Source organism: Cryptomeria japonica, chromosome 7 (genome assembly GCF_030272615.1).
Source record: "Cryptomeria japonica chromosome 7, Sugi_1.0, whole genome shotgun sequence".
Taxonomy (NCBI): Eukaryota; Viridiplantae; Streptophyta; class Pinopsida; order Cupressales; family Cupressaceae; genus Cryptomeria; species Cryptomeria japonica.
This window is the reverse complement of record NC_081411.1, coordinates 835577372-835600368: the sequence shown is the minus strand read 5'-3', so window position 1 is coordinate 835600368 and position 22997 is coordinate 835577372.

Genomic DNA, 22997 nt, shown 5'->3' with positions numbered 1-22997 from the left:
AAACTAACAGTAGGAAATCCAAGAACCATGTCATGTTGATTGAGTTGTTGTAAGTAGTGGTAGTTCAAGTGGCCAAACTATAGATCACACAAGTTGCTCACTTCATTTGAATGAGTGAGCAAATATGTTGAAGGAGAATCAAGATCAAAGTGAGATAAGTGATAGAGCCTTGATTGATTATATGCTTTCCCCACAACAACTACAAATCTATCATGTAGTTCATTGATTTTATCTATATCTTGAGTGAATTGAACTCTCTTTCCTGAGATTGTATGGGTCTTTTGGTACACTGATGGGAGATTAGTTGACAAAGTAGGCACACATGGAACATCATGGAATGTCCCTTCACCAACATCAACAAACCCTCTCCCAAGGATCTCTTCTAATAAATGATTACCCATGAGAATATATGGAATTGGACATGGCTTTAAGGATGTGAAACTTTCATTTGAGTTGACTATGTGGTGAGAAGCCCCTGAATCAATTACCCAAGAATATGGCCGTGAAACTACTACACCAAGAGCCTTTCATTTTCCTTTCTCCTTACTTTAGTTAGTTGTCTTTGAAGATTCACCTAAGTCTTTCTTGCTAAATTTGACACTTTGATGTTCTCCTTCTCAAGGAGATGTGTGAGATGAGCTTCTTGATTCTTCAAACACTTATGCTCATTTTTTTACAAAGGACACACTTAACCTTCTCCTTGTTAGGCTTGTCTTTTTAAGAATAGGTTTTAGTATTTTAGACAACATGTTTATGATCTTGTTTCTTCTCTCCTTGATTCCTTTGTTTCTTATTCTATTTGTCATTGCCTTTCCAATCTTTATTGCCTTGATTTGCAGTTAAGGATGTTGGCATTATGTGAACCAGTATGTGGACATAATGACATTGTATGTTGTCATTGATGTCAATATGTTGAAGAGGTGTGAACCAACAAATGTGAGAATTGGTATAACACTGTGAACCGACATTTGTGCCAAAGTGAAGCGATGTGCTTGTTCAAGGTGAACCGGCATATGGTTATGGGAACCAGCACATGGAAGTGTTGTATGACTACCGGTTGGTAGTCTCAACTTTAGGGTTTCCAGTTGATGTGCTTCAAGCCTGTATGGCTCAACATGTGACATTGTGTGATGAGTTATCATTGTAATGAAGAACAGATCATGTTGCCATGTTAGCCTTGTGCACATGAAGGATCTTGCATAAAGGAGATTGTTCCTATCTACCTCGGGAATGTGCGAAGTCTGTAAAATAGTGATAATGTGTGATGGGTTATCAACCGCCATGAAATCGATGAAAATGGATGATGGAGAATGTCTTGAGATTGGATCAAAACTGTTGCAATTAATGGAATGTTCCCAACGGTTAGGATTGAACCGTTTGAGTTCCTTAACCTAACAGGTTTAGGGTTTAGGGTTTATGCTACCGACCTATCTATTTTCCTATAAGGTCGATGTTGTGTTTCTTTCTTAAGTTGTTGGCAAAAGTTGTGTGTGTATCCAAGAGAAGGGATACGTGATTCTTGCCAGACCAAAAGGAGAGAAGTGATACTTGTAGAGTGTAAGTGCAGAAGGTGAAGAGGAGCTTAAGAGGATCTACATTGGCATTGAGTGTTGTTACCAAATCATTGTAATACCTGTTGATCTCTAACCACCTCAATAGTTGGAAAATCCCTTAACAGGGTAGCCTTAACCGGCTTGCTGAAAATCCTTTAATAGGGTAACTCGAAGCTACTAAGTTAGTAAAATCCTTTAGCTATTGAGTTCTTGAAATCCTCTAACAAGGTAACCTCTAACAAGGTTTAACCCTTAATCGAGTATTGTAGCCATCCCTTAACCAGGTGATCTCTAACAGGATCGGTTCGTAGCAGAACCTTTTTGTAATGTCTCTAATCGGACAAGGCTCCTAATAGAGCGGACTTCTAAAGAGTTCAAAAACAGCTTGTGGGTATTCATCCCCATCGTGGTTTTTCCCAGTTGGGTTTCCACGTGAAAAATATGTGTGTCATGTGTGATGCTTTGCTATTATCTGCCAAGCATATGATGGTTCTGTGTTTTATGCCTGTCTATAAAACATGTTGAACTAGTTGTTATTATGATCAGATGATAGATTATCTGTGTATGCATAAGGGTGAAATGATAGTGTAGTCTCAAGTTGAGTGAAAGGCTAAGTGAGTAACCGGTTAATGCTTGTCTCAGACATTCTTATCTTTACCGGTTGCACTTTGTTTCAAACCAGTATCTCTGTCTACCAGTCTTTTAAAGTGTTTGCTATCAAACCGGTCTTGGACTGTATTTTTGTCTGTACTGATTCACCCCCCCTCAGTACCAGTTTGGTACTACTTGCTCATCATTAAGTTATCAAAGGAATGCAACTTAGAAGACTTAATTGTGCCTTTTTAACCAACTTATCTTGCTCTTTTACAAGCTCATTTGCAAACACATCAAGATAAGGCATTGCATAAGAAGCTACTAATGCACTTTTAGTAGCATAGAATGTAGAAACAAACACTAGATATTTTGGACCAAGTTTTGAAAGAATACTTAAGATCAATTTCTTATCATCCTTCTCAATTCCACACCATTTCAACTACAATCTTATGGTCTTAAGCTTGGTGAAGAAATTTTGTATAGTATCCAAACTTGAAGGACTTCTGTTGGCATATGTGCGGTGTATGTTGACATGATAATATTGTGTGTTGTCATTGATGTCAATATGATGAAGAGTGAACCGGTATGATGAAATGTGAACTGGCATATGTGAAAAAGTGAAGTGGTATGTCTGTCCAAGTGAACTGGTATGTTGGAATGTGAACCGATATATGAAATGTTTTGTATCAAAGTTTCATATGGTATGACTGCCGGTTGGTAGTCTTAGCTTCAGGGTTTCCGGTTGAAGTCGTCTACACCTTTGTGATTCAACCGATGACATTGTGCGATGTGTTAGCATTAGAATGAAGAACAAATTGTGTTTCCACGTCAACCTTGTGCGCATGAAGGATCTTGCATGAAGGAGATTGATCCTATCTACCTCGAGAATGTGTGAAGTCTCTATAAACAGTGGAGAACGCGTGATGGGTTATCAACCTCTAAGAAGCGGTGAACAATGAACAATGGAGAACGTCTTGAGATCTGTTCAAGACCATTGTATTCAAAGAAAAGTGTTCAATGGTCAGGATTGAACCAACTAAATTGCTCAACCTAAATGTTTAGGGTTTAGGGTTTATGCTACTGACCTATCTGTTTCCTATAAGGTAGATGTTGTGTTTCATGTTGAGGTGGTTGGCAAATGTTGTGAGTGTATCTAAGTGCAGAGAAACATGATTCTTGCTAGACTAGATATGAGAATAGATACCTGCAGAGTGTGAGTGTAGAAGAAGTGAACAAAAGTGGATTTGCATTGGCATTGAGTGCTATTACCAAATCATTGTATACCTGTTGATCTCTAACCACTTCAACAGTTGGAAAATCCCTTAATAGGGAATCTTTAACCAACTTGCTGTAAATCCTTTAACAGGGTGACTCAAAATCATTGAGTTCTAAAATCCTCTAACAAGGTAACCTTTAACAGGGTTTCACCCTTAATCGGGTATTCTAGCCATCCCTTAACCGGGTGATCCCTAGCAGGATCGGTTCCTAATAGAACCTGTTGTAACAATCTTTAACTGGACTAGGCTCCTAACAAAGTAGACTTAAAAAGAGTTCAAGAACAACTTGTGGGTATTCATCCCCACCGTGGTTTTTCCTAGTTGGGTTTCCACGTGAAAAATATGTGTGTTATGTGTGATGCTTTTTTATTCTCTGTTAAGCGGTAAAGCATGTTGAACTAGTAAGTCTTTACATTTCTGTTATAGTATTACTAGTGTATACATATGGGTGAAGTGGAAATAAGATGTTGGACTGTGTGGAAAGCTGAGTTATCGGTTTATATCTTTCACTGTCCTTAACCGGTAGTACTCTGGTTTAGACTGGTGTTATTGCTTGCCAGTCAAAGTGCAGGGTTCTCAGTCAAACTGGTTCAAGGAAAAGTGTTTTTATCAGCACTGATTCACCCCCCCTCTCAGTACCGGTTTGATACTAACTATTCATCATTGATTCATCAACTTCAACCTATTAGCTCATTCTCCAATTGACGACCCCTCAATTCATCTTGCCTACTGGAAGGTTTTTCCAAATTTATCCAAACTTCATTTGGTGTAGATGTAGATTCAACATGAAAGAGAAAATCAAGAGATATATACATACACACATAAGGTTCCAAAAAATTCATCACACTTATTATTAAACCATTTAGAATTATTTCTATTAATTGTTGGTTCAATTTCTAGCCCTATTGTTACCTTATACAATCCTTACTTTTTCAAGGAGATTATTATTTTATTTTTCAAATCAAGATAGTTGTAAGGTGGCAGTATTGGAATCATTTGTTGATGCATTTTTAAGCAAAACGAAGATTTTTTGTGAGTGCATGAAAAGAGAAAGAAAAAGTGAAAAGAGAGACATCATGAAACACCCCTTTCCACTACTCTATATCAAAATTTTGGCACTCTATCATTAGTGCATTTATGAGGCTTGTACTACATTTCAAGGCTCGATAGGTCCACAATGGCCAATATTACAACTTTTGATACAAAATGAACCAATGACAAATTTTAAAAATTAACCTTGTAGTTGTATAGTTCTCTTCAAGACCTTTCCAATGCCTATTTATTTTCAAAAAATGGAGCTCTTGGATGAAAGTTGTGGCCTTTTGAAGTAAAAAACAAGTATCATATTCAACTTGCAATATCTAGCAAAAAAAATGGAAAAATTTGCAAAAAAACCACCTTCTCTATAGTGAAGCTCATCGAATCAAATTTTTGACGATATCTTGTTTGCTAAAAATTGATAATTTGAAAAAAAGTTATAGTGATTTGAAAAAAGTAACTTTAATTGCTAAAAATTGAATATTTTTAGCCCCTAGGGCTCGACCTCTTCGGTTAGCCTCTTAATAGAGTGAGCACCAAATTGATGGCTTGGCACCCATCACACTTGGTGTAGGGGATTGAGGATGGTCAATGGTCGACTGTAGGCATCAACATTTTAGTGTGGAAGCTATCATGATTAAAACATTATTGTCACCATTGGAGGGGTCGCACTAGTAGTTTGGATTGGCAGTTGCAAAAAACAAGCTTACTATTGCTATTAACTGTAAGTGAGCATGTGACTACATAATCAATGCTTAACACTTGGTGCTCAAATGCAACACTTAAAGTGCTATAGTATAAAGTGCTTAGTGCCTATTTAAATTAACAATGCTAAACACTAGTGCAATTTTTTAATAAAATTCAACTTTTCTAGATTATGGGCAAATTTATAGTGAAAATTCATCTCTTCAACCTCTTCAATGCGATGGCAGGGTTATTTTTGACCAAAAATACCCTAGTAAAATGTTGTTCACTATATCTAAGTTAGTGTCATATGATGGTCAAATTGAGTGAAACAAAGCCAAAATTGACTTTCTCAAGCCTCTTGGATGCATGCTGCCACTATAGCCAGAATAGTTACAATCACTAGATCTCAAAAAAACACATGTGAATATGAGATTAAAGTATCTTTGTAAACCCTTTCTAATTCTCAAGTTTTCTTGGAAACACAAAAGAAGAGCATATGAGTGTTCACAAGATAAGGCAAAAGAATCCAATCTCTTAATTAGGAATCCAAGTACTCAAACTCTCAAAACCAAAGCTCTAATACCATGTTAGAAATATGAAATAGATACATAACCAAGATCTTTCTATAAGAGAAATTAGCTATAACACTAAAAATGAGACAAAGCAATTACAGACCCATGATTTCAAGAGATAAGAAAATGTCAAGATAACAAGATTACATCAGGATCTTAAAGAGATTCTACAGAAGAATGTCTGCATGAGTCAAAGAACATGAATGCCAACCTATGCAAGAGCATCACAATGTGTCCAAAATAATGAAAACACAAGCTAGGTAGTTGTTTTCTATAAAACTAAGGATAGGATGAAGGTGGAAAATCCAACCAATAAGGTGTGACCACCAAGTAATCTAAAAATAGAAAAAGATCCACCCCTTAAGGATTATGACACCACCTTTTATGGAAGGGGAGACCTCAACATCATATCCTAGTCAACTCACTTTATGAACCTAAGAAAGCTTAATAAAAGTGTAGGAAAACCTAGGACTATGGGAAAAATAAATAACACACTAGAAAAATAAAAACCTATACTAACAAGTGAAAGTTAGTTAAACTAGCCTTTATCGTACTCAATAATCACTTCTTGATTATTTTTTTCTACTGGAAGCATGATGAGCCAAATTTAGCTACATTTTTTTCATTTTCATATTTAAGAAAATGGTTGAATGTTGAAATTAGAGCTAACTGATCATTGATTTTTGGTTCATTTCTTTTCCTTTATAACCTCCTAACCCCATGCATCCTCATAACTTTTTTCTTTGCAAGTGTTAATTTAGTTTTTTAATTTAGATAGGAACCAACCTTTTCAAAGATTGCCTCCGTGTTTAAGACTATGGATGCAGGCATTTGAAATTGCATGCCCCTAAAGTCAACATTTTTCGATCTTTACTCTATGAGCATCATTTTCTTTATATTACTAATTTTTTACACATTTGGCGTGCTTTCATTCCTTTTTTTTTTTTAAAAAGAGGTGTAAAAATTTATTGAGCAAAAAGAGAAAGGCCAAATGCCCACCAAAGAACATCAACCAATCAACAACAAGAACCATCTACACCGTCTTTTCCTTTAGAACTAACTTTTCCAAAGTTTAAAGATACTCTAGGGGCAAGAATCCTCAATCTCCAACATTCCACCTCTCTAAATGCTCCAAAGCCTATTTAGCGAGGCAATCTGCCACTCTAATCCACCTCCTAGGAATACGATAAAAGGAAACAAATTCTAAGGAGCAACTCAAACTCAAGATCTATTTAATCCACAAGGCCAATTGCCAAATATCACAATATAGACTTTCCTCATTCAACATATCCACAATAATCTAAGAATCATATTCACAAATAATCCTCTCCCATCCAAGGGAACAACCTCTTTCAACTGCATGTAAGATGGCGAGAGCCTCCATAAGGTTATAGTATGTTGTTTAAAAAAATAAAAATTAAACATCTCCAACACTATCCTTGCCAATGCCACCAATCCTTACATGACCCAGATTCCTCGAGATGAGCCATCAATATTTACCTTCAGAACCTACTGAGGAGGAGGGATCCATTAGCCTTCACATTGAATCTAATTTTTGGTCTGTTGAGGTCATCTACCAACTAAGGATCCCAAATCATTATCAACAAAATTCAAATTCCTAATAATAGCCATATTATTAGGATCCAAAGTAATTGAAAGACCACATTTTGCAACAATAGTCTCCTACAACCTGTTGATGATCTTTCTCTATAGATGAACCACCATCAGTTTCTTATCCTGGAAGATCCTTTGATTTTTTTCCAACCAAAGATGCCAAATAGTGAAGGTAGGACCAATAACCCAAGCAACCATAAGAAAAGGGGTCTTAGTTGGAGGCTGACCCAAACTTTCCCAGAATTTAAGAAAAGTGGCATGAACATAAGTTCGATTCCAAGCTCTCCACCAGAGGTCCAAATCTCCTGAGAGAAAGAACACCAAAATAAAGATGGGAAGTACATTATTCATTTCTCTAGTAGAGAACATAGAAACAAGGTCCTTGAAAACCTCCCTTAATTTTTCCCAAGTAAGGCACCTATTCTAGACCATTAGCCATAAGAAGAAATTATATTTGGGCCAAGAAAAAATGTTCCACACTTGGTTTCACAATAAAACACCAACTCCCCATACAACTACCTATCCAATTTAAAGTATCTCAGAGGCAACTGGGATTTTTCCTTTCGAATCAAGACCCCAAGATAGAGTATCCCTCCCTCTAAGGGAGCAACACATTCTATGAGATAAAATTCCATGGATCTCTTATCGAGCTCCTCAATACCCCCCAGTGGCCACACTTGAGGATATTTCCAACAAGAAACCTTTATCTGACTCAACTTTTGGACAGTTTTGAAATTTTCAACCTGACTACAACCAACTTCAAGCAAACTGTTGTAGAGGGGCTATATGTGAGGAAACATTGAAATGATAGGGGGATAACCATCCCAAGAATCATAATAAACAAGAGCTTCAGAGCCATTATTATAGATCCAAAAGAGACCCTCTTTGATAAGCCTAGCCTCTCTTTTGAGAGTATCCCAAATCATAGAGCCCTTCCCCAAAATACTGTAATAAGGAACACTAGAGCTGACCACCCCAAGGAGTTACTTAGTGGTGAGACTTCATTCTTAAAGTTCTCACAAATCTCTTGTTTTCTAGGTTTCCCATTTTGAATGAAACCTTTTAAATATCTTTGTAGTAATTCAATATTTTGAGTGGAAATCTTAAAGAATATAATTTCTAAAGAATTTTTTTCTATGTACTAATTCATATTATGATTTTTTGTGAAGAGATCATATTTATTTGTTCTCCTAGAGCATGTTTTATTTTCCTATTGACTAAATGTTGTCGAACACTATCTTTTAGAAGACTTGTTTTTTATTAAGGAAAACCAGGTTTTAGGGACCCGAAACCCACTTACATATTGAAAAGAAAAGCAATAGAGAAACTAGAGAGGACAAAACAAAGAGAGAAAGGCTGCAAAAGAACAACACAAAAGACATCAGCTAGAGTAAAGAACAACAAAAGGCCAGCAAGAGACTGAAACACCTAAAACAAAATTAGAGCATTTTAGGTGAAAATCTTTATGGTCTCTTCAACATCCCTGACAAGCATCATCATCGCATTTGTTGCCTCTTTCAGGTCTTTACTTTCCTACACCTGTTGATTACCTTTGGTCTTCAGCTCCAACTCTTTTGCATTTTGCCTAGTTCTGCGTCTGGAAGAGTGTTGTATAGAACTAGAAGTCAGCTCATCATCAATAATCACAGTGTCTTTATTCTTCTTATCCTTCTCCAGGAAAGAAACCAACGTATTCATGTTTTGAGAAGACACCTTCAACACAACCAAGCTATGCTCCATGAATTTCCTCAGAGCACTCTTGGTTTTTTGAGTTCGATTGTTTATCAGATCATTACCAGACTCACCCTTTTCTTCGAGAGTCCTCACCACATCCTCCAGGTGCTTCAAATCTCCCTTTAGAATCTCACCTTTCGACCAGTCCAGAATTTCTTTTTCATCCTCTGCTTCACTATTATCCTCTGCACTTTCCTCTTTTCCTTTATTATTGATATCCTTAACCAAATTCTCAATTTTGAAATCCAGCTCTCTCTATTTTTCCTAAATGCTGGTAATGTTATCAACCACCCACTTCTAGAAATTAAACATTTCCAGAGAGCTATTTCTAGCAGCATTCAGAAGAGTATCTGCATCCTCCATGTCCTGGACAAAATCCTTAGACCTAGGGTTTCCCTCCTCCGTATTATTCTGAACATCATCCCTGTTGTCCGAATCATAGGGACTCTCCTTCACCTCTGACTCATCAACATCCTCTTCTCTCTACTCATTATCCTTGTCTCCTTCCTCACCCTCAACCTCCTTCTCTTGCTCATTATTTGCCTCTTCTTCCACCTCCTTCTCCTGCTCCTACTCAGAATCAACCTTCTCTTCAGCGTCTTCTTCATCTTTTATACTAACCCTTGATTTATTTTTAGGGGGAAGATTGGAAGAATCCTCATCAGAGTTAGAACTATCATAATCCTCAGAAATATGGGCATTCTCCACAAAGGGATCATCCTTATTAGCCTTAACTTTATCCTTAAGATGCTCATATATTAACAAAATAAGACCTTGGTGGGAAATGGGGTAGGAATTAGGTTTCTTAGCATGGTCAGCCAGACTGTCATTAAGGGAGGAGGCCAGATAGAAGGGTAAAGATATCTTAGAGCCATGATGAAAGTGATTAAGGATAACAAAGTGGTAATTATAGACTTTTGAAAACCTACCATCAATAGTAAGATACTCCATTAACACTTTCAACATTTTCTGCCAAAAGGATTTTACCTGGTTAGGGAGATAATAGGAAGTATTATCCTTTTTGGCAAGGCGAGCCTTTTCTTCTTCATTCTTGGGGAAATTCTTGATGGCTTCCACCAAGAACTTACGATCTCTGTAAAACTTGATGTCGTCCTTCTGTAAACCAATCACCTCAGCCACCAAATCTTCATCCACTCTCTAGGTTTGACCAAACAAAGTAACTCTATTATTTTTCCAACCCTTGGCAAAACCACGGGAAATGAACTTCTTGCTCCCATGCAATTTCTCCATATAATTAGTGAAGCCGTATTTATGCAACCTTCTCCAAATTTTCCTTTCACCCTTCCAACTTTCACAGTTGGTGGGCTCATTACAGTTGAGATTTCCTCCCATAATGTAATAGTTGTTCAAGTCAAAACCCTCAAGGGAGCACAAACTGACCAGATGCTGAAGAACAGAGAAGCTGGAATCAAAAACCAAGGTAATTTTCTTGTTTTTCAAGTAGCCCTTTAAAACATGCAAATTAACCCAGTACTTAATATGATAATGCCCTTCACACCTATACTCATTAGCGTGATGCCTAAGACAGGTCATCATCTGACAATCTGCCTCACTCCAAATTCTATCATTGAAGTCTGAGCCAAGAAGGGTAATAATGAGATTAATATGTACCATTGATTCTGTTATAAAATAATTGATCTCGGAATTTGTTCTTACATGATGACTCTCTGATATAATTAGAATCTTTTGCTAAAATGACCCCCTCATTGGCTAACAAATCAGCTACCCTATTACCTTCCCTAAAGGTATGGGTAATAATCACACTATCACAAGTGTCTAACATATTTTTAGGCTTATCAATGATATTTTGGATATTCCAAGAAAGGGAACTAATACCTTTAATAGCCTGAATTATATTAAGGGAATCCCCCTCCAGCCAAATTCTTTTAAAATTGAAGCCATGAACAAGCTGAAGACATTTTAACATTGCTAGAGCTTCCACCACATGGTTGTTTTGAATTCCAAAGGGAGAGGCAATCACATCAACACAAAAGCCATAAGAGTTTTTGATAACCCCTCCCCCTCCAGCATTACCAGGATTTCCTTTAGCTGCACCATCGAAGTTAACCTTAACCCAATCATGAGGAGGGAACCTCCAAACCAAATTATCTCTTCTACTCTTCATATCAGACTTCCAAACCTTATTCATTAATTTCCATTTAGTTAGAATGCTTTTCTCATTATCAGTCATATCAATATAACTACACTGCTTGTTGCTTTTGTGAATGGTATCGATGTTTTCTTTAATAGCCCTACAAGTCTTTTCATAAACCACCTAAGAAGAACACTTAGTCTCCGTAAAAATTCTATTGTTTCTCTCCTTCCAAATATGCCAACAGGGCATAGGAAGAACAAAGGACCGGAGGGTCTTAATGATGGGAAGCTTGGGCAGGGAAAATCCAATGCCAAAGGACTTCCTTAAAAGTATTTTGCATAACCCAATCAACTTTCCATTGCATCTTACCCCAGATTTCCCAGGTAAAAGAACATTGAATGAACAAATGATCCACAGACTCAACCTCTTTCTGACATAACTCACACCTATTAGGAATCATAAATCCTCTTCAAACCAAGTTATCAATAGTAAGAATCTTGTTGTGAATTGCAAGCCAAAAAAACATATTAACTTTAGGAACGAGGAATCTATTCCAAACTTTACTCCATATAGGGTTGCAAGCCCGAGTAGATATCTTTTTGTAAGCAGAAGCAACAGTAAAATTACGCCTAGGATTACTCTTCCATAAGAAGACATCATCTGAATCTTTGTTAACAGAAAAGGATAGCAAATCATGCTAGAGCAAAGAAAATCCAGCATAAACCGCATCAAGTCTAACCCATTTATTCTCCTCCCAATAATTACAGACCATAGAACCAAACCTCCTTTTAAAATCTTCAATGAAATGGCTGCAATCCTGATTAAAAAGAGGCTCATCTTTGATCCAGACATCCTCCCAAAATCTGATTTTGTTACCTTTGCTAAGGACCCAACCAACTTCAGCTTTAGCAACTTTAATAGATTTTATCATACTATTCCACATAAAAGATCCACCAGGGATATCTTCAGAATAGAGAAGGGAATGAATGGGTTGATTATGGATGCATTTTTCAAACCACACCCTACTCCAATCTCTCTTAATACCATATGCCCTCCAAACCTGTTTGGCTAACAATGCTTTGTTGAAAGGTTTAAGAGATTTAATACCTAACCCCCCACTACTTTTAGGACCACAGACTTTATCCCAAGCAACCAAAGCAATCCTTTTCTTATCTTCCACACTAGACCAAAGAAATATTTTTTGAATTCTTTCTAATGCTTCTACAAATTTGAGCGGTATACTAAACAAACTAAGAGCATAAAAAGGCAGATTTTGAAGGGTAGCTTGAAGAAGTTGTAGCTTACCAGCCTATGATAACATAGAGCCTTTCCAACCAGCCAATTTTTTGTTGAACTTATCAATCAAAGAATTCTAGAAAGAGTTTGGAGGAGCCAAACCAAGAGGGAGTTCCAAATAAGTAGAGAGGAGTAGCTCAACCTTACAACCAATTATGTTAGCAATCCTTTGCTACCTCAACAAGGGGGTGTTGATGAAGTAAATAGCAGATTTCTCCCAATTAACTTGTTGGCCAGTAGTAAGGGAATAAGAGCTGAGAGAACTTTTGAAGGCAAAAGCTTCACTTACACAAGAGTATTCCAACAATATGGTATCATCAACAAAATGTTGATGAGTGCAAAAGAAATTAGTAGAAGAGGGTTGCAAAACTTTGATGGTCCTATTCTCTTTCAACTTTTGAATCAATCTACTCAAACATTCTGCCAAAATAGTGAAAAGAATAGGCAAGATAGGATCTCCTTGCCTAAGACCCCTTGAATATTTAAAAAATATGGAAGGAGATCCATTAATAAGAATATAAAATTTTTGTGTAGATATCAGCTCTCTAGTGATTTTGATAACCTTCTCATCAAATCCAAAGGCCTCCATGATCCTAAAAAGAACCTGCCATTCAACCCTATCATAGGCTTTTTCCAAATCCAGCTTTATGAGAAATCCCTCTTTGTTTGCAGCATTAAGAGAATGGATATTCTCATGCACAAGAATTATAGAGTCCAAAATCTGCCTACCTAGGACAAATCCTTTTTGCTCCTTAGAGATAACAAGGGGAAGAAGAACCAACAATCTAGAAGTTAGGACTTTTGAAATTATCTTGTAAAAAGAATTACATAGACTTATTGGCCTAAACTTACCCATAGAATCAGGTCCAGCCACCTTAGGAATTAGAGCAATGAAGGTAGAGTTGATTTCTTTAAGAATTCTTCTGGAGCCAAAGAATTCTTTGACAACATTTTAGAAGACTTGTTGGCGTTTTGACATCTTTTTACAATTATGTGTTGTAGCAATGATTGATTTTCATATGTATATTCATTGTTTTTATGATCATGTGCAACCACATATACAATATCAATACTTCTATGTGTGTTGTCATGTTTGTCAAATGAAGCATTTGACTATATCCTTAGCCAATTCTCTTAACAAATCAATGACATAGCACGTGTTTGTAAATTACTAATATTTACACCATTAATTACATTTCTACCCATCAAATTCTGTTTCTAATTTCCCTCTAATACATTAGAGTAATTAAAATATCTCCTTATCTTCGTTATATTTTTTTGTTACATATTATATAATCCTATTACTTTTACCTTATCAACCAAGGGTATTATCCACAACTACATCTAGCTCAAAAATAGTTTTGTTTGGCATTGTATGCATTATAGCTCCAACATAGAAAACTAGATGAGCTATCACATATATGTTATTCTACATAAAACTTGGATTTGACACTTATGTATCTCAACCTCTAAACCCTTGCCACACCAACTCTAATAATGCATCATCATAACAAGAAATATTTCAATTATAACATACATTAAGGGTTAGTCTAGGATCATGGGGAGCCAACAAGTGGCGATGTGAAAAAATAGCCTTCTCCACTCGCCTAAAAATGTGAAAATCCGTGTTGACTTTTTTCTTGGTCTGGGTGTCAGTACACCTTGGCATGGTAAACACCTAAGCAAATCGGATATCGGATAAAATCAGATATCTAATTTTTATAGGTACTTTTAAATTAAAAAATAAATTATATAATATATAAAGTAATATAATAATAAATTATATATTACATATTATATAATATATAATATATTATTATATTATATTATATTATATATTGTATAATACATAATATATATAATATAATATTAGATTATATAATATAATAATATATTATATATATAATATTATATTATATATATTATGTATTATATAATATATAATATGTATTATATTATATTATTATATTATATAATATATTATTACATTATATAATATAATAATATATTATTTAATACATATTATATAATATAATAATATATTATATATTATTATATAATACGTATTACATAATATATTATTATATAATTTAATAATATATTATTATATTATATAATATAATGTTATCTTAAAATAATTTAAGTATAAAAATCGGATATTGGATTATATTGGATATCCGATTTTAATGTATAAATTTGTGGTCCCAAATTTTTTTCCCATTACCGCCTTTTTTTTTTACTATTGCCACATTAATGGCAATGACAGAAATCAGATATATGATAAAATCCGATATTCGATTTTATTACTCATATTTTAGAGAGAGAGAGAGAGAGAGAGAGAGAGAGAGAGAGAGAGAGAGAGAGAGAGAGAGAGAGAGAGAGAGAGAGAGAGAGAAGGAGAGGGAGAGAGAGAGAGAGTGTGTGACCATAAGGGGTCGTATATTGTCCTTAGGGGTCATATGGTGTCCCATGACCCCTTAGGACAACATATAACCCATAACGAAACAATTTGGTGTCTTAAGGGGTCGTATGGTGCCCTAAGGGATCGTAGGACACAATATGACCCCTTAGGACAACATATAACCCATAACAACACAATTTGGTGTCTTAAGGGGTCGTATGGTGTCCTAAGGGATTGTAGGACACAATATGAGCCCTTAGGACACCATAGGACACATAACAATCCAATATGGTGTCTTAAGGGGTCATATGGTGTCCTATGGGGTCGTAGGACACAATAAGACCCCTATGGACACCATATGACTCATAACGATCCAATAAGGTGTCATAAGGTGTCGTATGTTGTCCTTAGGGATCATATGGTGTCCCATGACCCCTTATGACCCCATATGAGCCATAATAACACAATTTGGTGTCTTAAGGGGTCATATGGTGTCCTAAGGGGTCGTAGGACACAAAATGACCCCTTAGGACACCATATGACCCATAACGACCCAATATGGTGTCTTAAGGGGTCATATCATGTCCTAAGGGGTTGTAGGACACAATATGACCCCTTATGATACCATAGGACCCAAAATGACCCAATATGGTGTATTAAGGGGTCATATGGTGTCCTAAGGGATCATAGGACACAATATGACCCCTTAGGACACCATAGGACCCATAACAACCCAATATGGTGTCATAAGGGGTCATATGTTGACCTTAGGGGTCATATGGTGTCCCATGATCCCTTAGGACACAATATGACCCATAACGACACAATTTGGTGTCTTAAGGGGTCATTTGGTGTCCTAAGGGGTCGTAGGACATAATATGACCCCTATGGACACCATATGACTCACAACAACCCAATATGGTTTCATAAGGGGTCGTATGTTGTCCTTAGGGGTCATATGGTGTCCCATGACCCCTTAGGACATCATATGACCCATAATGACACAATTTGGTGTCTTAAGGGGTCATATGGTGTCCTAAGGGGTCGTAGAACACAATATGGCCTCTTAGGACACCATATGACTCATAACAACCCAATATGGTGTCATAAGGGGTTGTATGTTGTCCTTAGAGGTCATATGGTGTCCCATGACCCCTTAGGACACAATATGACCCCTTAGAACATAATATGACCCATAACAACATAATTTGGTGTTTTAAGGGGTCATATGGTGTCCTAAGGGGTCCTAGGACACAATATGACCCCTATGAACACCATATGACTCATAACGACCAAATATGGTGTCATAAGGGGTTGTATGTTGTTCTTAGGGGTCATATGGTGTCCCATGACCCCTTAGGACACCATATGACCCATCATGACACAATTTGGTGTCTTAAGGGGTCATATGGTGTCCTAAGGGGTCGTAGGACACAATATGACCCCTTAGGACACCATAGGACCCATAACGACCCAATATGGTGTCTTAAGGGGTCATATGATGTCCTAAGGGGTCGTAGGACACAATATGACCCCTATGGATACCCTATGATTCATAACAACCCAATATGGTGTCATAAGGGGTCGTATGTTGTCCTTAGGGGTCATATGGTGTCCCATGACCCCTTAGGACACCATATGACCCATAACAACATAATTTAGTGTGTTAAGGGGTCATATGGTGTTCTAAGGGGTTGTAGGACACAATATGACCCCTTAGGACACCATAGGACCCATAACAGCCCAATATCCCTATCCCTTCGAAGCCATGTCCCTGTCATAATAATGGATCCTATTGGGCACCTTCTAAGCCATGTCATTGTCACAACAACGGATCCTATTGGGTACTCAATACCCTCTCCATCAACCACTGTAGAAGTCAATTTATTTTTGGCCTCAATACAATGACACAAAAAGTAATATGTTCCAACTTCGTCGTTCTCATCCACAATAATTGCATATACATGACCTGCATTTAATAGAAGGATATCAGTTAATACCAAAATAAGCATAAGTTAATACTAATAAATTAACCTTAAAATTATAGCAAATTGCAACCCTTTACCTTGTTCAACTATGTCTTATACATGGTCAAAATCCATTGATGCTTCAATCTGGTTCATTTGTAGTGGTCTAGGAAGTTGATAGGTATCTAGGGTTTGCAAAGGTCTACAAGACCATTGGTCAACCCATTCTTTTGATTTACATTCATCCCACACAAAATGCATACACGAAGATCAAAAGCATGCAATCTATCTAGTATAAATAACTAGTGATGTTATATTTGAACTTCTAAATGAATGCATGTCACTTGATCCAGTAAGTGTACAACAATCTAGATAGTTTTCAATGTTAGATTCACTTACTAACCAAAAATATCTAGAAACCATAGACTTACTTGCATTACCTGGTCCCATCATAGAGTTACATCATTGTACAATTGTTTTTGCATCTATTAACATTGCACCACCTTCGTACTTCAATTCCTCTCTGGTAAGAGCTCTTTTCACACATGCTTCCGCACCATCATGCTCTCCTTTCCATGCCCCGCCTCAATGAAATGCCAAAAATGTTGCACACCACTTTTCACATGCATCCTAGTCAACCAGTAGAACATCCTTGCATTCTTGAATTGTGCGATGCAATTGTCTGCCCATTTTAAGTGTTGGTTGTATCTTATATCTCTTTCCCTTAAACTATCATAGAAGACTGTAAAGCATCCTTGCACAAAGTTTGAGGAATGAGTACGATCATTGCTAATATAGAAGTGATATTCTCTTATAACCTTTCCATCCTCCTCGGTGCTATCATGTGCATGCATGAATGCTATGTGTATAAAAAATGTAACTTGTGTAGAGTGGTAATACATATATTATACTTCACTTTGTAGCTTTAGTATATAATTATCAACAAAATCAATGATAGAGAGAATAGTGTCGAGGGGGAAAGTGTCCTTACACAACTTGAATTTCTCATCTAACCACCTAGCTCTATGTGTGTGACCTATGTACTCATACACTAGTTTCTCTTGATACATCTTCATAAATCAGCTAAACATATATCCCTTTTCACTAACTCACACCTCTTTAATTCTTTTTCCATCTTTAACAACATATGTGACTGACTTATATTTTCCAATATAAACTAGTTCCTTACCAATTTCATGTGTGCTATCCAAATGTATGCATCTATGCAACTGTTGTGAACCGCCAAATGTAGGACAAAAACCTCTCAAATACATCATCTTATAGTAAATGCACCCATCATCTCGTCTACATAGTACACTTGAAATAAATTCTCTCGGTGACTTAGGAGGTGCTTGTAGACCACATTCCAACAAAACATCATTAGTGTGCAAAGTACAATAGATATAGCGATAAATATCATAATGCATAGAAAATTCAACATGGACCCTACAATAACATGTAGTACATGCATGATTAATCTTAACATAAAATGGTTTTGTCATCTCAAAAAATCTTTGAATAATTTTAATTTGAGGAAAGCTTTGAAGAAACCTTTCATAAAATTGTATTTGAGGGGTATGTAAATACTGTTTTGGATGTGGCTTGCGATTACTAATTCCAATTCGCCTTCTAACAACATCTATTTGGTTGGGTGAAACCCTTGTGTTGTCATGCCAATATTTCTCAATTAACGTTCTTAGTGCATCAACAACAATCTTGTCCTTGCGTGGGAGTCTACTCGAGAATGTCGAAAGAGAATTATTGTTAGGATCCTCAATTTTCTCTTGCCTCTCTAAGGCATAGTGTAATGTGGTTCTACTTATCGTTAATGACTTGCTTGTTTTGCTTATTAAATGAGATTTTTTCATTTCCTTTCCCATTATGGTTGACGTGAGGACACGACGAGTAACATTAGCATCTTTAGTGCATGATTTTGAACCAATGGCTTGGTATGCATCAAAAAGATTTCTCACAATGGTTCTTTCACTATTATTTTCGGATGTTCTTAACCCCAAAATTTTCATTATCTCTCTAAATTTCAGATTTTTAATCATTTCAACAACTAATTGGCATCTTCCACTTTGATTTAATTTTTTAAAATAGTTATTCCAAATTCTTCTAACCATTCTTCTACAAGTTCTTTTGGATATTTTATCATGCATTGGCTTCACAATACTTTCATCAATATCTATTAGGAATTTTGGTTTTCTATGAATTATTCTAAGAGGCGTTAAGATTGGTGCATGCTCTTCATTTTCATTAGGTGCATTATGTGCATTGATCACATCAAATTCAAATATCTTCTTCAATTTCATTAACATGTGCATTCACCGAATCATTTTCAAATGGTGCATTCATCATATGTATTTGAATTGGTGTATGTTGATCATTTTGATTTGGGGCATTCATCATATCAATTGTTGAATGTTCATCACTTTCATTAGGTGCATTAGATGACATACCTTCATTTAATCTCCTCACATGCTCCCTTTGTCTTTCCTTTGCTGCCTCTCTTTGTTCATTTGTTCCTCTCTTGTTCTTTCCCAATGTCCTACACATAACATCATGATGACAATCCACAATAAAATAGAAAAATACAACAAATGATCATCATTTTGTTATAATCTAAAGTAACAATAATAAAATAACTTAAAAAAAAAACAAAATACAACACAAATCAATCATGATTTTTCTATAATCTAAAGTAACAATGATAAAATAACTTCAAAAACAATCCAATATACGAGACAAATCAATCATTCCAAAGCAAAAGTGACAAAAGAATATGAAAACTTGATTGTTACTATCCCAAAAAATCATGTGCAAAAGCAGTGGGGCCTTCAAACAACTTGCAATGTTGGTTTTTAGGCCGTTGCGACTAAAATATATTAAGATTTTCCCATATCCCGTATGGGTTATGGAAATCTTTTATGTCAACATTCATAATTTCTCATAACTCGTACGGGTTATGTAAAACTAGGAAAAGGAGAAGGGGAGAGGGAGAGGGAGAGAGAGGGAGATTGGGAAAAGCAGAGGGGAAGAGAGAGAGAGGGAGGGAGGGGGAGAGAGAGAGAGAGAGAGAGAGAGAGAGAGAGAGAGAGAGAGAGAGAGAGAGAGAGAGAGAGAGAGATGAGGTAGAGAGAGAACGAGAAGGAGAAAAGGGTGAGAGAATCAAAAAAGAGAGAAGTGTGAGGGGAGAGAGATGAGATAGAACTCAAGGAAGAAAATTAGGGCACAGAATAGACAAATACAATGATGGGGGAAGGAAGACAAGAGAGAGAGGAAAATAAGAGATACATGCATGTAGACAAACATATATACATATATCTATATAAATATATGTATATATAACTATAGATATGCATATATACATACATAAACATAGAGTATATAGGTATTTCTAAAACATGTGTAGTAAATGCTAAGTTTACAAGCATACATTATTATGTCTTCATAACCCGTACGGGTTTTGTGAAACCAAATTTTTTTTTTTAATTTTACATAACCCGTACGGGTTTTGTGAAACAAAAAAAAAATGTTTTTAGTTTTACATAACCCGTACGGGTTTTGTGAAATGAAAAAGAAATGTTTTTTAGTTTTACATAATCTGTGCGGGTTTTGTAAAACACAAAATAATGGTTTTAGTTCTACATAACCCGTATGGGTTATTTAGAACTGCAAATAGTACTTTTTTTTTTCAAAACCCGTGCAGGTTTTAGCTTGGTAAGAGGGTTGGAAAATGACCCTAAGGCTTGCAAGCCCATTTCCCCCCTTTTTTGTCCCTTTACATGTTTTTTCATCCTCCAACATGATTTCTCGACTTCATCGTCATCAGTTTACAAATGATCAAGTGGGCATCTCTAAAATTACCACCATAATCCCACACATCTTCTTAGTTTTCTGACCATATAAATTTTTCTATTTTTGGACAACATTAGCATAGTAAACTTTAACTTTCTTTATCAGTGCCTTGACAGTCTTCACAGACATATGTCTACCATTTTTTTAATAAATTTTGATATACTTGACCAAATTCAAAATAAATTAGATATTATTGTTCTACACTAGATCCTATACACTTTTAGAAAAAAAGTTTGCATTTTTTTTTATTTTGATGCAAGTTATGCCTAGCGCACGAACATTTACCAAATTTTCAAGATGCGGGCACTTCAAAAAATCATTAAAAAAAATATTCAACAGAAAATTACAAAAAACTACACAACTTCTAGATCTCACTCTTACATATCATCCTACCAAAGGGTTTTGCAAAATACTAAATCTAACTATATATTTTGTGCAACGCACGAAAACAACTATGTTATATTTTTCTGAAAAATCAAGAATAGTGTTTCGTGCGTGAGAGGTTTGACCCTCTTAATCTTATCCAATTTTTTTAAAAAATAGTAGTTTAAAAACTAGATTTAGAGTACTACAAAATATATGAGAGAAGGAGAAGATCAAATTGACAAGCTGATCTGATTGAGCAAGGACAACTCTGCAAGTGGTCATCATCTCTAAAAGAGGCAAAAAGGGCTATAGGAGAAGACATCTCTGCAACAAATGCATCATGGCGACATGACAAAGGCAAGAAAGTCTCCAAAATGTATTAAATGGGCATGGACGACAAACAAAACGGGCCTACAAATAGGGGCCTACAAAATTTGAAAAGTTGGGTTTACTAAAGTATAGCTCTTTCTAGTTGGCACCCTCTTTTCTCTTAATTATTTATCCAAAATAGAAAATAATTATATCATCTTGACATAGATTTTTTTCTCTACTTCATCATTTTTTACAAAAAATTTAAATAAAATTCTATTTTTCTTTTAGAAGATAATAAACTTTATATTTTAGTGCTAATGACCTACTTCCAATAAAAATAAAATATAAATATAAAAAATTATATATATATATATATTAGAAAATTCACTTATAGATCTACAAAAAGGGTATTTTTATATTTAAAAAATAATAATTTATAGGAGGAGTTGGTGAAACATCAAGTTTTCTAAAATAATATTTTTTTAGTAATTAAACCCAAAGCGGTATAAAATATACATTTAGTAGACACTTCCAATTGAAAAAGTTGTGGACTATATATAAACTAGCTATAATGAATCTATATAGACCATATATTTGACTAAAATTATTTTTTAGTTAGAAATACTTAAATTCACTCATGTTGATAAGTTGGCCTAAAACATGACAAAGTTTGGTACTTTTGCCCTATCGATAAATTGAAATAAATTGTCTGTGTTAGGCCAAGTGGATAGCAAATGTATTGATCGTAGAAAATACTAAATTAATTTTAAATAAATTATTTTGATTCTTTTATTGTGATTATGAATTCAAATTGTGTGTAGAGAGAATCTTTCTATTGTGTATTATTTGAGTTTGGGTTTTCTAGACAGAGGTGAGTGACTTGTATCAATTCGAAGACATTGGTGTTGAGTGTAGAGGATAGACCAGGACCTGTGGGAAGTGTGAAGCAATTATGAAGAAGCTCATGTTGGCTATTTTAGGTGAGAGAGAACTCTTGAACAATGAGAGCTTGAAGCCATTGGTTGAAAAGATGACAGAGATTCTACCTCAAAGAGGAATACCCATAATAGAGGACGTATTGGAACGATTTCAAGAAATGATACCAAAGATGATATAAGAAACAAAATGAGATTAGCTACTGAAAATGTAATAAATTTAGTGAGTGAAGGAGAAAGTGAGGTGGAAGAACATGAAAGAGAAGAAGAACAACTAGAAGAAGTTGGAGAAGATAGATTCTTTAAGGCTCTTGTGAGGATTGTGAAGAGAAAAAAATGTATATAGAGATTTTATAGAACATTAAATCTAGACGAGTTGATTGATTGGATAAGGAAGCTAGAAAAATATTTTGAAATGGAGGAAATCAAAGACCCACAAAAGTTAAAAATAGACCAAACAAAATTGAAAGGGCATGTTGCATTATGATAAAACGAGATGCAAAGAGAATGGGTAATGAATGGAGACCCCAAAATAACAAGGTGGAATCAGATGGAGACCACATTGAAGAGACAATCAATTCTTGGATATTTTGAAATGGACTTATACAAGAAGATGAAAAATATAAAACAAAAAGATGAGTGTAAGGGAATACATGGAGGAGTTCTACAAGCTA